At 51.1% G+C, this 14,664-nt stretch overlaps 1 protein-coding gene across 30 annotated transcripts in view; it reads left to right on the top strand.

Moving 5' to 3' along the window:
* Positions 1–14,664, top strand: part of MBNL1 (muscleblind like splicing regulator 1) — a 106,853-nt gene that overhangs the window by 59,588 nt on the left and 32,601 nt on the right. Inside the window, exon 1 of one of the 30 annotated variants that reach the window (XM_075761752.1) lies at positions 5,483–5,605. The exons of 28 other annotated variants lie outside the window; for them this stretch is intronic. The gene's annotated coding sequence lies outside the window, so the exon portion shown is untranslated. Of the gene's footprint in view, positions 1–5,482; positions 5,606–14,664 lie in introns of those variants that run through there. One more of the 30 variants, XM_075761758.1, reaches the window with a different exon arrangement.

The raw sequence follows: 14,664 nt of genomic DNA, 5'->3' as shown, positions 1-14,664 counted from the left end.
GTGTCGGCATTTTCAGGTTAGGATTCCAGCAGTGATTTCCAGTGTCGGTGGCGTGGGGCTGCAGTTTTCACCAATGCTTTTAAATCATCCTCTCTTCAGTAAAATCCAGACAAAAAATAATGACAGCAATTGACCTTCAGATTGCTAAAGGAGTGCTGTTGGTGTACTGTTGGAAAGTGGAGAACAATTTATTGATATGACGTTAATTTTTCTGTTATTCAGCAATGACCTTAACTATAAATGCGAGAGGAGGCTGCGCGGCGCTGGCAGGCTGCGCGGCCACTGACGTCTCGCCCGGCACGGCGGAGCATTGCAGTCTGTGTCCTCGGTTCACCTGGGGCTTCGGCCCTCAGCAGCCAAGTTAGCGATTAGGATGAAGGCGGAGGAGAGACCTCCCACGTTGCACTACCCGCCTAATGCAATATGCCCATTTCCTTAAAACCTAACCTTAAAGGGACCCAGCACGAGGAGGTTGCAGGGGAGATTAACCACCACCGCTGCAAAAATTACTAGCAGAAGTAACGTGCATTGCAGCGGGTAGTACGGCATGGAAGTCTGCAGGGATCGCTTCTCCTGATGGAGTAAATACAGATTGAGCCTTCAGAGTCTGATGGTGGTAGGATGTTACAGGAGAGGTTTATACCCATGGGGATTTCGGACATGCAAACAGAACGGGTGAGATAAATGCAGGAGAGTGAGGCTGGGGAACGTCCTTCGTTTTGTGACTGTCTCAGTCTGGCTGCTCTTTGCAGTGTCTTCATGGCTGTACCTGAACTCCTGCACTCAGGCTTTCCTTTTCCAAGTGCATCTCCACACTGCGTCTCCTTTGGGTGTTGTAGCAGCCTGTTATCAGCTCTTGGTTTTATCTTTGTTTTTAAATTACTCCCACAGCTCTACAGTGCTCTGCCGTTTCTGTGCCTTGAAAAACAGGGATACATTTCAGCAGTGGTGGTGAGGTGTAACGTGGGCAGCTCCGATCCCGCTGTATTGCTGAGGATTCACCAGCTTCTGCTCCTTCCCCCAGTATGTAAAGGACTGCTTTCGAATTACTGTCACTAAAAAACCCCGGCACTTTGCAGAAGCGGTGGAAGTGCAGGCAGGCACAGCTGTGAGAGCGGCTACAGCGCTGTGGAAAGCTGTTGGAGCAGTGTGCTGAAAATGAGATGCAGAGCTTAAAGAGGGAAATCTATTGCATGTATAATTAAAGTGAAATTTTCTGAAAATATTTGATTTTTTTTTTAAAGGATATTTTTGCTTTTGCAATGGATATATTGTGAATTGGTTATCAAACCACTCCTGTTTAGAAAGAAGCATGGCAGTTTGCAGCTGTAATCTGTTAACGTCGCTCACATCTCAGACACCGTAATTGCAGTGCAATGGTGTGTCATTGCCATAAAGTCTCATCAGAGCTTAAAGGAGGGAAAAATGCGCTTCCCCTTTCTGAAGCAAGTGGTTTAGTATGAAGAGGGGAGACTGTCCCCCTTTCCCCTCCTGGGCCTTGTTCTGGAGCTTTCCCCAAGCACCCTGTGCACATCTTGAGAGGGGCCCTTTGCTCTCTGCCCACATCCAGCTGCAGGCCAGGGGGATGCTGGTCCCATCATCGGGGATGCCGGGCTGGGGGATGCCACGCGGGGGATGCCGGGCTGGGGACACGCTGCAGGTATCAGTGGGAGCTAAAGGCAGCCTTCAGGGTTCCGGGGCTGGGGGTCCCTCCTGCAGCGGGTGCCCCCCGCCGGGCTCTGTGCAGAAGGACCGACACAGCGACGGTGCCTTGCTCCCTCTCGTGCCACTTGTTTGCTTTGCTTGTTCTGTACGTTCCAGGTTAGATTTATTTGAAGATGCTGTACTAGTGCTTTGTGTCATGCCTGTGCAATTCAGGGAAGAGCTTTGTTAAATCGAGCATCAGACTGGCGTCGCTCCTGCCGCGGCGGCACGGCCAGCGAGCTTGCTGTGTTTGGCCTCCCCTTACTCTCCGCTTGCAGATGTAAGCAACAGGTGATGGCAATGTCTCTCTCTTGAAATCACAAAAGCAAGATTTTATTTTTAAACTATAGCAATTCAGTTTTAAATATAGCACCTATAATGGAGAATTCTGCTGCGTATTTACACTTGGGTGAGGACACCAATTATCCAATTTAGATCACCATGCCAACCACCTCTCCTTTTCACCAGGTAGAAGAGACTTAAAATGCCAGCACGCTTCAGAAACAAGTGAGAATAGTTACATCTGGGGGTTTTTTTTTGTATTTTACATATGCATATATGTGCCTTAAAAGTTATGTTTGATATCTAACAAGAAAACTTTGCTTGAGTCAACAGAACCACAAAGACAGTGCAGGCAGGAGCTGGAGGCAGCGCAGGGCAGCCGGGGAGCTGGGACGGTGGGAACACCCCTGCAGGCAGCGCGGGCAGGTTTCTACACAATCTGAAAATATGCCAACTATGTAAAAAGTATATGATAATGTACATGGTGTCATCCCTCTCATGGTATTCCCTTTCTAACTTTGCTGTAAATTGCATTGACCTGTTTTGGTAGCTCTGCTGAACAAAGGCCATGTCCTTTTTGTTTGGTCCCTCACTTTGGATGCAGCGTTTGACAACTTGCCTGTTTTCCATCATACCACACCAAAACAAATCAGAAGCCTGAAAATACCATTAAATATTAATTATGCTGCAGTACATCCATTAAAAAGTGGCAGTGGAACCTGACAGATCTTCACCTTACTGCTTATTTTAGTCATTTACTGGGAACTACTGAGATCCTAGGAGCAGAGGCTGCATGGCAAAGGGACTGTTTTCAGACCGAGTCATTTACAGGGAGATTCTACATTGTGAACAGAAACGCTGATAAAAATAATCCCCGGTACCTGCAAGGCTTTGTACAGCGCTGCTTCCTTCACCGCCTCTTCCTTCACCACCGCTTGCTGGTTGGCACTGCGTGAAGCTGTAACGATAAATAGATTAAATCTTGCACGTGTTTCACTTGATCTTGACATAAAGTCATTCATTTTACTCTTAAAATGTTAGTTATTATATGCTTGAGTAAGGATCATACGGATTACTGGAGATTGCTCTAACAGGATTTTGTGGCTTTAGGAGTTTAGAGCAGTTTCTGAAGTCCCTGCTAGGAAGGTTTTGTGGTTTCTAATGCTGTTGTTATCCACGTGCAACCCCCGGGAGAAAACCGACTCTGGGAGGGGGGGCAGTTGGTTTTCCCGGATAGGCCTGGAAAAATGCAGTTCCCTCTCGTCCAGCACTGGTTGGAGGGCAGGGGGGTTCCTTGGGAAGGCATCCACTGTTCCTCTGTCTCAGTCTACAGAGTTTGTGTGACTTGGGAGTGGCGGTGGTGTAAATACAAATTGATATCTATCACGTGTATACTCAGACACACGTGGATATACAAATATTTGTAATAATATGAATATCAATCCCAAGTTGTATTAAAGGATTAGAAACAGGTTTATATGTCCATAGGCTATACTTACCAATGGCTATTAGGAAACAAAGATTTGGGGTGGCTTGGTAGAGTCCCCAGCGGCCACTTTACCCCGGGTTACAGCTGACTCGAGCTGGACAGACGCCTCGGTGATGCCGTGGTGGGTGCTGCGCAGGGGGAGGAGGGTGCAAAGCAAGGTGGTGCAGGCGTGAACGTCCCCATCCACGGCCCTGTGCCCATCCCCATCCCGCTGTTCCTGGAGCTGGGGATCATTCTGTGCTTCCCCTTATTTCTCCCTGTCTGCTCCTGCGGGGTTGTGCACTTTGGTGTGCCGGTGACGACAGGGTCGGGCCGGAGCAGAAGGTGCCTTGGCTGGGGGAGAGGCCCCGGCGAGTCCCGGAGCACGTCCCCTGCCTCGGTCCCCGTGCGGGGGCTGGCCGGAGTGCTCAGCCCTCCCAGCAAAGCCCGGGGCAGCTCCCGGCAGACTTAGAAACAGCGGGGTGGGTTTCGCTGCTGTGCTGTTTTCTTTCCTTCTGGGTTCATGCTGGGAGTCTGCTTTCTCTTTTTTTTTTTTTTTCTTTCTGTTTTTTAAGCCTGTTGAATTTCATGGCAATAAGACGGCCCCTCTGCTATTCTTCCCGTACAAGTGCCATTAGCAGTATAAGCCAAAGTGATAAATCGGAGGGTTTGAGACTTTTATCTACAAGGTAGACACACAAAGACGTCATTAAGTGGTCACTTCAGTGTGTTTTATGGCTATGCTGGATATGAAAATATGCACAAAGATAATTAAAAAGTATAAAACTTGTAGCCGAATCAATTTAATTATTATAACCAAGATCACATCATGCCAAACAGTGAGCGTCTTAGCAAATTCCTTTTGTAAAGGCAGAGTAGGTGCCTGCAGGAGGCAGGGATTCCTGGTGCCGTCGGGGCGCAGGGGTGTGGGGCGGCTGCTGTTGGGGCACCCGGGCACGTCCCCGGCCCCACGGCAGCACGGGCACTGCTGCAGCAGTGGCTGCGGCTCCTGTTAGGTCCTGTCTGTCTGCAGGGTTGAGTTGGGAAACACTTATTCTGTAGTGTGGATTTTGGCAAAGAACTCCCAAAGTGACCAGCAATAACTGAAAAAGGCCTCTTTTATTATTATTTTTTCCTCCTTTCTGCAATAATAGCCATAAAACTGTAGAAAGAAATATATGATAAAGAAATAAATCAGTGAAGTGTATTTGGAAATAATTCTGCTCAGCTACTTGATTTAGCTGAATAAATCAAAATAATGCATTGCAGTAGCTGGAGCACAGCATACACATCACTGTTGGGCTTACCAGGGATGGAGTAAAGTCATCCCCTGGACCAGCGGTCCTGATGAACTGATGGGCTTGAACCGAGCTTGAAACAGCTCTGAACCAAAGTTAAACTCTTTTCCAGAGAGTGGCTGAGCTTTGATTGGTATTGCTGGAAACAGGACTTAACCAAAGGTACTCAATGTGTCTGCTAAATGTTTACAGTGCTTTAAAAGCAGAAATTATTCGCTTGCTTTCTACTACAGGACCTTTAATAAGTTTCATAAGTAAGTTTGTAATCGGAAATTAAATAGCTGCGTTTACTTGCACCAGGTTTGCTGAGGCACTGTCCAGAGCCAGGTGGAGATGGGGACGGGGATGGGGATGTACCTGGGGTGGTCCCTGGGGTGGTCACCGGGGCTGCCAGGGAAACTCCTGCTCTGCGGGGACTTCAACGCCAAAGCCTGCTCTTAAATGGAGGAAGGTGGAGATCGGTAAAAGCAGAATTATGTTGAATCTTGTTGACTCAACATGTTGAATTGGCTGGTTTGGGGCTTTGCAGAGCAGATTGGTCAAAACACAAGCAGGGAAGAATGCTGGTGCCGATGGCACAGTGTACATGCTGTCACTGCGCTGGTGTCACCATCGGCTGCGAGGTCCCTCTGCTCTCGTGATGTCATGCTCCCCACTACAAATCTGCTCCCGGAGGCTCGTATTTAAGCGCTGAATAAATGCATGTTTCAGCTACCTGATAAAACCCAGGGCATTTTTTTGTTGTTGCTAAAAATACTTTCCGCTTTTCTTTGCTAACACTTGGCAGCTGTTGCAGTCCAGCAGCAAGCCTTAAGGGGAGACTTAGTCAAACTGAACTGAAGGCTCTGGAGAGGTATCCCCATCATTTTTATCCTTTTATTTTATTGTTGCTATTCACTAAAAACGTGTGCTCCGTGAGAACTTCATTAATGTCAGTGCTGACAGAAATCTGTGCTTGGCAGCACGGGGCTGTCGCTGCTGGGGGGCTGCTTGCGATTTAGTTCATCTTCCACGCTGCAAGATGTGTCTGTGCGCAGACCCCCCCGCAGTCCCGTGGGGCTGATGGCAGCTGGGTCTGGGGCTCTTCCCAAAAATCCACAGGCAGCGGGTCAGGAACAGGTTTGTAAGTGTTGCGAAATGGCGAGGGAGAGATGAGGTACAGAGTTTTTATTGCTTATTTTCCTGTTCCTGCCGCCTGGATCCCAGCAGTGACGCCATCCCAGCTCCCGCAGTGCCCTGACACCTCCTGGAGTGCTCGTATGGAGCAGCGACGTGAGAGCGAAACGCGTGGCCTGTAACGCATCGGTATTTTGAAGGGGTTGATTTATGTAAATGCTAAGGCAGTCATTATCCTGTTGTTTATTAAGATCATTATTATTAATTGGTGAAATGTTATCTAACTGGATACATAGTGCAGGTGTAAAAACAATTTGAAGTTTGTAGGAATATTAATGAAGCAAAAATGCTGCAGTTAAATAGGAGGAGGAATGGGCATGCGAGTGGCACCTTCCAGTGGCTCCCTGTAGTTGTTTCTTTTTTCCGCTTGTGATTAACTTAAGCAATATAAAATTAATCATTTACTAATGTCAGTTGTTTTGGCTGGTGAGTTGCTGGGATGAGGTGGGCAGTCGGACATGGTCTGCCCCCCAGCTGGCAGCCGCAGTGCCCAGTGCCCAGGGCTGCTGGTGCCCGGGGATGCTGGTGCCCAGCGATGCTGGCTGGCTGCGCACCGCAAGCTTGTCTCGGCGCACATGTGGCAAGGACATGGCCTCTCTCCTGGTGTCACCTGGTGCCGTGGCCGTATGGTGAGTGCTCGGTGCTGTGCTCCCCAGCTTCGGTGTGTATTTATAAAGGAGATACTCAGCTGTGACTGGCTGTGCGTGTTTATGTGAAATCCTTTGTTTAACAGAAATTCAGCAGTTGTTGTCAATGTTTATTCTCATCCTCTGCTATTTAATCAACCCCTTATCACATTTTCTGGGGACTGTGCCGTGGGTGTCCTGGCTGCCGGTCTCTGCGTGGCCATGCTGGCTCGGCACCGTGCCGTCCCTGGGCTGCCGTGGACCAAAGCACTCACACCCCACGGCTGCGGGAGGGGTTTGCCTTCACCCCTGCAGCTCTGTGCTTGGTTTGTAGGTTGGATTTTGCCTTACTTATAAGATTCTCTAATTATTTGAGGCTAGTGTTACAAAGCTGGGGCCAGTGGCATCCTGCTCACGTCCGTGGCCACCGGAAGCAGGAGGTGGGACTGGCGGGGAGGCGGAATTGGGCTGGCTCTCAGCGGGACCTTTAGGGATGATTTTCTAGAGCAGAGAAACGTGCTTGGGTGGATCAAAGCGTGGCGGTGATAATTGGGGAAGCGGATGAGGTCTGAAGGGCAGCTTGAACGACCTAAACTGCCGCATCCATGGCTGCCGGCCTCCGTGCCTCTGACGCTGCGCATCGCCAGGCTGCTCCCTGTGCTCGAGGGGAAACGTGTATTTCAGGGGGGATTCTCTGTGTGTTTGTCGTAGGCAGCTGCACCGGCACACTTGTCCTGGGGTAGCCCGACCACGATGGTGCCAGGAATGTGGTTATCATACGTAGAAACGAGAGCCTTCTGGGTTTTGCCGTGCTGTGGGGTATTTTCATTTTATACATGGAAACCGCATACAAAAACAGAAATACACAGATGTTTTTCATCGTTGTTACTCGGGCACAAGGCATTGATTATCCCATCTAGGTTGTGTAGTGCCTCAGCGATCGTGGTCCTGCCTCTGGATCGCTGCCTGGCTCTGGAGTCCTAAGTGTAGCCGTTGGCTCACCGGGACTCCAGTTTGTATGCTTCAAGTCAGTAAAATAAGTCCAGTATTTCTTTCTGCTCAATACGAAAAAAATTCTCTGAATGTATGCTTGGCAGGCCAGCTACTATAACAAAGCGAGTGCACACAGTTTTATTTTTAAAAAGCAAACCATAGCTTACGTGTAGTTAAATGCTTCCCTGTAAAACACATGAGCATCCGTATAAATAGTTTTACCATTTAGAGGCAATATTCAGATTTTACGTAACAGCCATCTTCCTGCTTGGGTTTTAACGCGCCGGGCTCTCTGCTGTCAGAAGGATTTTATACTGCCTGAAAGAGGGAGATGTTTTGCATGTTTGTTTTGGATAAAAAATATTTAATCTGTTACAGCTGCACTGTTCGGCATGGCTGCTGGTTTGCTGGCTCTGGCTCACGCGGAGGCAAGCAAGCCGGGTACCCGCAGCATGGGGGCACCGGCAGCACCGTGTGGAGGCACCAGCGGCAGGCAGAGCCCCCCGGCCCAGAGGAGACGTCAGCGGAGCATCCTCAGCAGCGGCTGTTGCCATTCAGTATCGTGGCACGTTCTGAATACCCACAAGTGATTGGTTTAATTATGTCAGTCACTAATAATTGTTAAAGAGTGGCAGGGCAGTAAATGTTCATGCAGTGCAGTTGGGATGTGCAGCACTCACAGGAGTGTCTGCTGCCCACCAGCAGCTTTTTCTTTTGTTTTTAGGATGTAGCCTGTTAAATATTAGAGGGTTATCCATCTGATTTTGAAAAGCGGGACTTGGTAACTCTGATGGCCAGAAATGCTTGGTGAGTCCATCGTAAGGCTGCAGGTAACTAAAAACCGTGGTAGCTGCCGAAGACCCTCAGCAGAGATTACAACCTGCTTCTGGTAGATGCTTTTACGTTTAAAAGTTCTTTGCATCCTGTGGCCTGGAGGTTGCCTCGTTGATTTAATGGTAGCACCAGTGACAGCAGTGCTGCATGCAGGGCCACATTTTAACCATGATTTCACAAAACCACCTGAGGAAAAAGCGTTTGCTCAAAACCCGGAGCATCTCCACCGGGCTGGTATTTCTTAGACTTCTGCTGTGTTTTGCAATAAGCAAAGAGCAGAGTTTGGGCCGTAGTTTGTGTCTCCACGTGGCTCTGGAGGGTTGTTTTTACCTGTTGCACACGAGGTGCCCCACGGCCACCTCTGTTGAGGCGGGGGTCTGGCACTGGGGGTCCGGCACCGGCTGCGGGCTGTGCACCCTGGGCAGAGGCGGCTCCCCGCGCCCATCCTGCCCACCCACGGCCAGCCGTCACGGGCACCCCACTTTTCTCTCCTGCAGTGCAAGCCTTGTTGCTAAGCAACAATTTTTAATTGGAGAATTAATTTGGCTCCAGGCCATGCCTGAGCAGCGACACATGTTAAAATTTCAACTGAAATCACATGTAAGTTGTTCCATCAGTCTTGTCCATATGCTGTTAGTGGGTATAAAAGCCCCTTTTTTAAACATTCTGTTTGCTAGGCGGGCGGTGGGAGGTGGCTGCAGTCCCAGCGGGGCAGCGCTGCAGGGATGCAGGTGAGTGTCTCGGCTCTGAAGCAAGCAGCCGGCCCGCAATCAGGCTTGATAAAAACCAAGAAGCTTTCCCGTTTGCTTTTGTGAGCAGTAGTTCTTGTATAAACACGCGCAGAGTGGTGTAGCAAGTGCTCGGTAACTCGGGTTGTGCTACCGCAGTGGTATAAAAATAGCATAAATAAACAGACCCAGCAGGCTGGCGCAGCTTAGTTTTAAGACTTTCCCAGACCAACTGCATTTATGAAACTTGTTCATACAGATGTATTTACTTCAGATTGGCGGAGGGTGCTCAATGTTACCAAACTCCAGCAGAACGGAGGAAAGCTCCGTGTGGTCAGGCAGCTTGCCCTGGCTGAAGGAAGGGGTCCGTGCCGCGCTGGGGGCGTGCAGCGGTGCTGGCACACACCCCCTGGCCGGCCTGTTTGGTTTTCTGCTTTTATCCTGTTGCAGAGGAATAACTTAAACAAGGATGGCAGGATTGCTGTGCTCCATGTGCACTCTCTGGTGTTTATCAAATGACAGCAGTAACTGTGATCTTTAATCAGTCTGTGTCAAAATTCTTTTGTATTTCGACTTCGGCTGTGCCCAGTCCGATGTTTGCTGATCCTCCCAAAACCTTCAGCCTCTTCTGCAGAGGATGCCCCTCTCCAAAACTGCAGGCATCCCAGCACCATCCGTCTGTCCAATTGCTGGTAACATTGCAAATACAAACGCAAACGCAGTGTCGCCTCTCTGCCGCTCTCCCCTGTTACATGGGTTTGGCTGCAGCCGCCCGTGCCGAGCGGTGTTCCCCCATGACTGCGTGCACCCGTCACAGTCCAGAACCCATCCGGACGCTGGAGGGAACACTGACAACAGTTATACGTGATGTTACTGCAAATACCATTCCTGTGGAGATAACCAAACGCAGGGTAAGCCCTGCTTTGAGGAACCTCAGCCTCAAATTCGGGGGTACTGGAGGCGGCGGATGTGGTGGGCTCCCAGGGCTCCTTCTGGGAGGGGAGGGTTCACGTGGGGTGTCGCATTGGGCAACGGCACTGCGGGTGCCAGGCCACAGCGGGGTGGTCTGGGTCCTCCCTGCCTTCCTGCACCCCGCGAGGGTTTGGTGTGGGAACAGTTTCCGAGGACAGGGCTCTGGGCTTTGGCAGTGGCCCTGCGCGGGGGCTGCTCTGGCACCCTGCAGGTCCCCTGCGCAGGCACGCGGGGTCCTGGCGGGTTGTGCCCTGAGGAATAATGACCTTGCGAGAGCAGTTTGCTAATTAGACCTTATCTGTTGCATCACCAGGCTGTGCTTTCCAAGAAAGTTTTAGACTGGAGCTAAGTCCACCAGGGTGATGAGTTTGCTGTTCTTCCTTTGCAGGACAGATTAGAGGTGTCTAAGGAGAGGTATTGGAAAGTAATTGTTTTGAATTTGAATTGGTTTAAGCAGGTGCTGAAGCCGTAAATGTTTGCAAGTTCTTAAAACAGCTTTGAAGGCCTAACAGCAGCTGCTCAAACTCAAACTACTCTGGGACCTGCTTTTCAGACCTCGGTGCAGATACTTGCACAAAGTGTGCAGCTTTGGCCTGAGTGTGCATGAGATTGGGGGTTCACACGCACCTTACCGGAGCGGAGGCAGAAACCAGCAGCAGCGTGTCAGAGACGCCAGGGCCACGGGTGCAGGAGCTGGACCCGATGCCACCCTGGGATCTTCTCTGCAGATTGCGAGGTTGGACAGGAACAACTTGGGTGCCATTAATTTGTAAACCCACCCGGTGTCAGCAGTGAGGTTGCTGCTGTGACCTCCACTGCTCTGGTGGGTGGGGGGCGACCCACTTGCCTCTTCCCTTGGAAAGAGCATTTTCGGGGCTCAGAGGATTTTGCCCAGGCTGTAGGCTGTGCCACAGCCGTGGGTGAGCGTCCCTGCCTCGGGGCTGCCGGTGGGTCACGCTGCTCTGCTGGGCGGCAGCGCGCTCGCACAGAGGGCTCTGCAGCACACTGAGCTCAAATTGTCCTCTTGTTAATTAGTTATTGACTTCTGCAGATATTTCCATTAAATATTCCCTCAAGGAAAAAGTAAAAATGGTTAGTACCCGTATTACCTAAGCTGTAACCGCAGCGGATGAAGGAGCTTGCAATCTCAGAATTGAGTCCCAGGAATACTTTTTTCATTATTAGGCATGCAATCAGGGTATTTTCCAGAAGGAAAAATTGCTGTTGTATTTCTAACATTTAGCGTGGGATCTGAAAAACAGGAGGTGCTGTACTTCGCAGAAAAATGGTGTTGTAGAGAGAAATATGGTAGTGACCTCACAGAAATGGACTAATTTCTTGCTCTTCTGTGTGAAAGCCTTAAATACCTGGGTGTAACATCAAAATCCAACACATCTGTCAAATGATCCATGTCTTGTAGAAATACTTACGCTGTATTTTCAGAATGCAGAACTTTTGGGGTGATTTTTCCAAGACAGGATTGACTATGGTTTCTTTCTTCTGTGAGTTTTGCATGTTTTCTCTTCCACAATTCTGCAAATATCCACATGAAATGCCTCCCGCTTTGTGGGCAATAAACCCAAATTGCATAGCTGGGAGGTGCTTCTGGCGGTCTGTGGGAAGGTGCCTGGGGACAGGGACCACGTCCCTGCTCCCCTGAAGGCAATGGGAAGACAAACTCCCGATCACCAGACCTTGCTTAACCCCGAGCTGCACCTCGACGAGGCATTACAGGGGACCGAACGCCGCTGGGGTCAGGCACACGCGCCCAGGCTGCGGCTGGGGCGTCCTGATCCCATGACCGGAGTGGACTCTTCTTGACAGCGTTTTTGAGCAATGAAAGTGAAACGTAGAGAATAGGAAATAAATTTGTGTATTAAAAACTAAGACAAAAGTGAGGAGCCAGCTTTAGAAGATTTACTTCTGTAACAAGAGCAGGAGCAAATGTGCACTTGCCCCCATGTTTCAAGACTTAAGGGTCTTTGTATAGTAGCTGCTGTCAGCTAAAAAGATGATCCTTCTTCCTGGTATTTACCAATCATTTAAACAGGAATCTGCACCTCTAAAATGTGTCTGCCCCAATAAGTAATGATTTTGTTGTAGGATAATTTGAAAAAAAAAATAAGAACCGCAAATTTCCCTGTGGTTGGGAAGTAGTAACATAACACAGAAAGGTTCTCCCGCTTCACTCCGTCCCTTCCGTGTCGCAGTGGTTTCCCAAATACAAAGGCAAGTGCTGCTGTCTGGCAGCAGCGAAGGCAAGGTGTGTGCTGAGAGCACGCTGCTCATTTCCACCTGGCTAGGGAAACAAATAGAAAGCTCAAAGAAAACAGGCATTTTCTGTCAACAAATGAATAAACAGAGTAAATATTTCCCTATGGATACATTTTTTTAATACCTATTTCCAACTAAAATCTCCTCAGCACCATAATCTGACCAGCAGTTTTTACAAAAACTCTGTAGTCTTCAGGAAAATATATAGATTACAGGGTTTGGTGTGTAGGTCATAACAAAAAATTGAGATTAGCAATAACCAATTTTTTAAGGTATGTTTCAGGGTCTGTTTTTTATTTCTCAGGAAGCTGTGCAAGGGTGAAAAAGCCGTGTTTGATGGCTTCTGTGTAGCATGCCGGCGTCCCCGGCCGTTCGGGGTGGCTCACCCCTGCGCTGGCTCCTCGTGCAGCATGGCAGCTCCCGCTCTGCTGCGGTTGCCATCTTTGCAGCTGCTCCCGCTTTGGCTTTTTTCACTTACCCGGCTGCTGCGGGATGCAAACCCAGCTTCCCCGGAGCAGCGCCGGGTGCTGATGCCGTCTGGCAGCGCTGGCACAGCCAGCGGTGTGTGCTGAGCGCTTGAGAAGCCAGTGGCAAGTCTGCCAACGTCCTCTGAGCGTGGGACCTGGCTGCGAGTGGCGGACGAGGACCTCCGGGCATTTTTGGGTGGAGGTGTGGCATGCCCCGCAGCCGAGGCCAGCTGCCTGCACCGGGGCACAGGAGCTGCACCGCTCAGCACCACTCACAGGCGTGAGAAGGGCCCCGGGAGATGCTGCTAGGAGGAGGGATGGTGCAGAAGGTAACACACGGGCAGATGAGCTTGCAAACAAATGGCTTTTCTTGGCACTGCCCTAGCCATTTCATGGTGTTTGCATGGCGTTTAGATTCAGCAGGTATTCAGAGGTGGGCCTGATCCAGCAGGCAGTGGGGGCAGACGGAGCCCCCCATGGCCCCCCAGCCCCATCCCCTCTGCCTCCCCAGAGGGTGCTGAGGAGGCAGCCAGGCCCCCCCTCGGCTCCCCCGCAGCTCAGCGTGTGCTCGCCATGAGCTCGGGTCAGTGACCTGTGAATATTTATTGGGGGCGCAGAAGTGCTGCAAGCGAGGCCGGAGGCGTTACCAGCAGAGAACGACGGCCTCGCCCCCCAGCCCTGCCGGGGTGGCTAATGCCGGGCCCACGCCTAGCACCGTGGGGGCTGGGGGGGCACCCCCTGGGCGCAGGTCCCTGGTGGGTGTGCCACCCGCTTCTCCCCTGTCCCTGTCCCCATCTCCTGCTTTTGCCAGGGCTGGGCAGCTTAAAATACTGCAGACATCATGCTGCCCTAATTTAATGACAGTCAGGCTGGCTGTTCAGTTCAGCCTGGGCGCTCTGCCTGAACGTTGTTGATATGATAGCTGGAGAAAAACATCATGTGAGAGCGGCCCGCGTGTCCTCCCGCTCCGGCATTCCTGCTGGGAGGACGCCAAGCCGCCGGGCTGACGGGCCGAGCTTGCTCTCTTCTTCCTCGCTCTCGGGGCCTATTTGTGAGCAGGGTGCGGACGAAGGCTCGGCACAGCGAGGGGCCCGCGGTCTCGCATGGTACCTGCTGGGTGCTGGTTAGCGACAGCGGGATTGCTCACGGGGACATGTGTGGGGAGGGCATGGCTGGCAGGCCGCACAGGCCACGCACCCGGGACTGGCCTGCGGGAGCCACAGCGTGGCCATGATGCGCAGCTCACTCGGGCTGGTGCGCCCTGGGCCCCGCAGTGGGTCTGTGTACGTGCCCGGCTCCAGCAGCACCGCCAGAGCCTGGCCGTGCCGGCTGTCGGCTGCACTGTGAGCGAGAGCCGGGTTTCTTCCTGCGGGAGTCCTGGGCGCAGAAGTAAACACGGGATTTTTGCCCAAATATCACAGCCCCCCCATGGACGTTTCCTCCTTGGTGTCACGCTGCACACCCCAAGTTTCCCTGCTGGCTCTGCTGGCAGGGGGCCCATCCATCCCCCTTGTCTCGAGGGAGCAGAGATCTGCGGGCGGCCTCTGCTGAACAGCGTGCCCAAGCACCTCGGGAGCGTTTTTAGTAACAGCTCTCAGTCCAGCCGGGTTCTGGTAGGGCCCTACCCGGGTGCTGGGGCAGCGTCTCGGGACACTGCCAGTGTGCGCAACTTCACTTGCTTATGGTGTTCATTTTTTATCGTTGAGAAGACAGCAGAGAGTTCAGAAAGGGTTCTGTTGACTGAAGGTACCAGAACGTAGTGAAGAGGTAGCTGAGCAGCTATTTGCTTGCAGTATAAAGGAGATGAATGCAGTCCATGTTCTTGATCGAGATTTTGACAGT

Source organism: Balearica regulorum, chromosome 9, assembly GCF_011004875.1.
Source record: "Balearica regulorum gibbericeps isolate bBalReg1 chromosome 9, bBalReg1.pri, whole genome shotgun sequence".
Classification (NCBI taxonomy): Eukaryota; Metazoa; Chordata; class Aves; order Gruiformes; family Gruidae; genus Balearica; species Balearica regulorum.
This window is presented reverse-complemented; position numbering and strand designations above follow the sequence as displayed.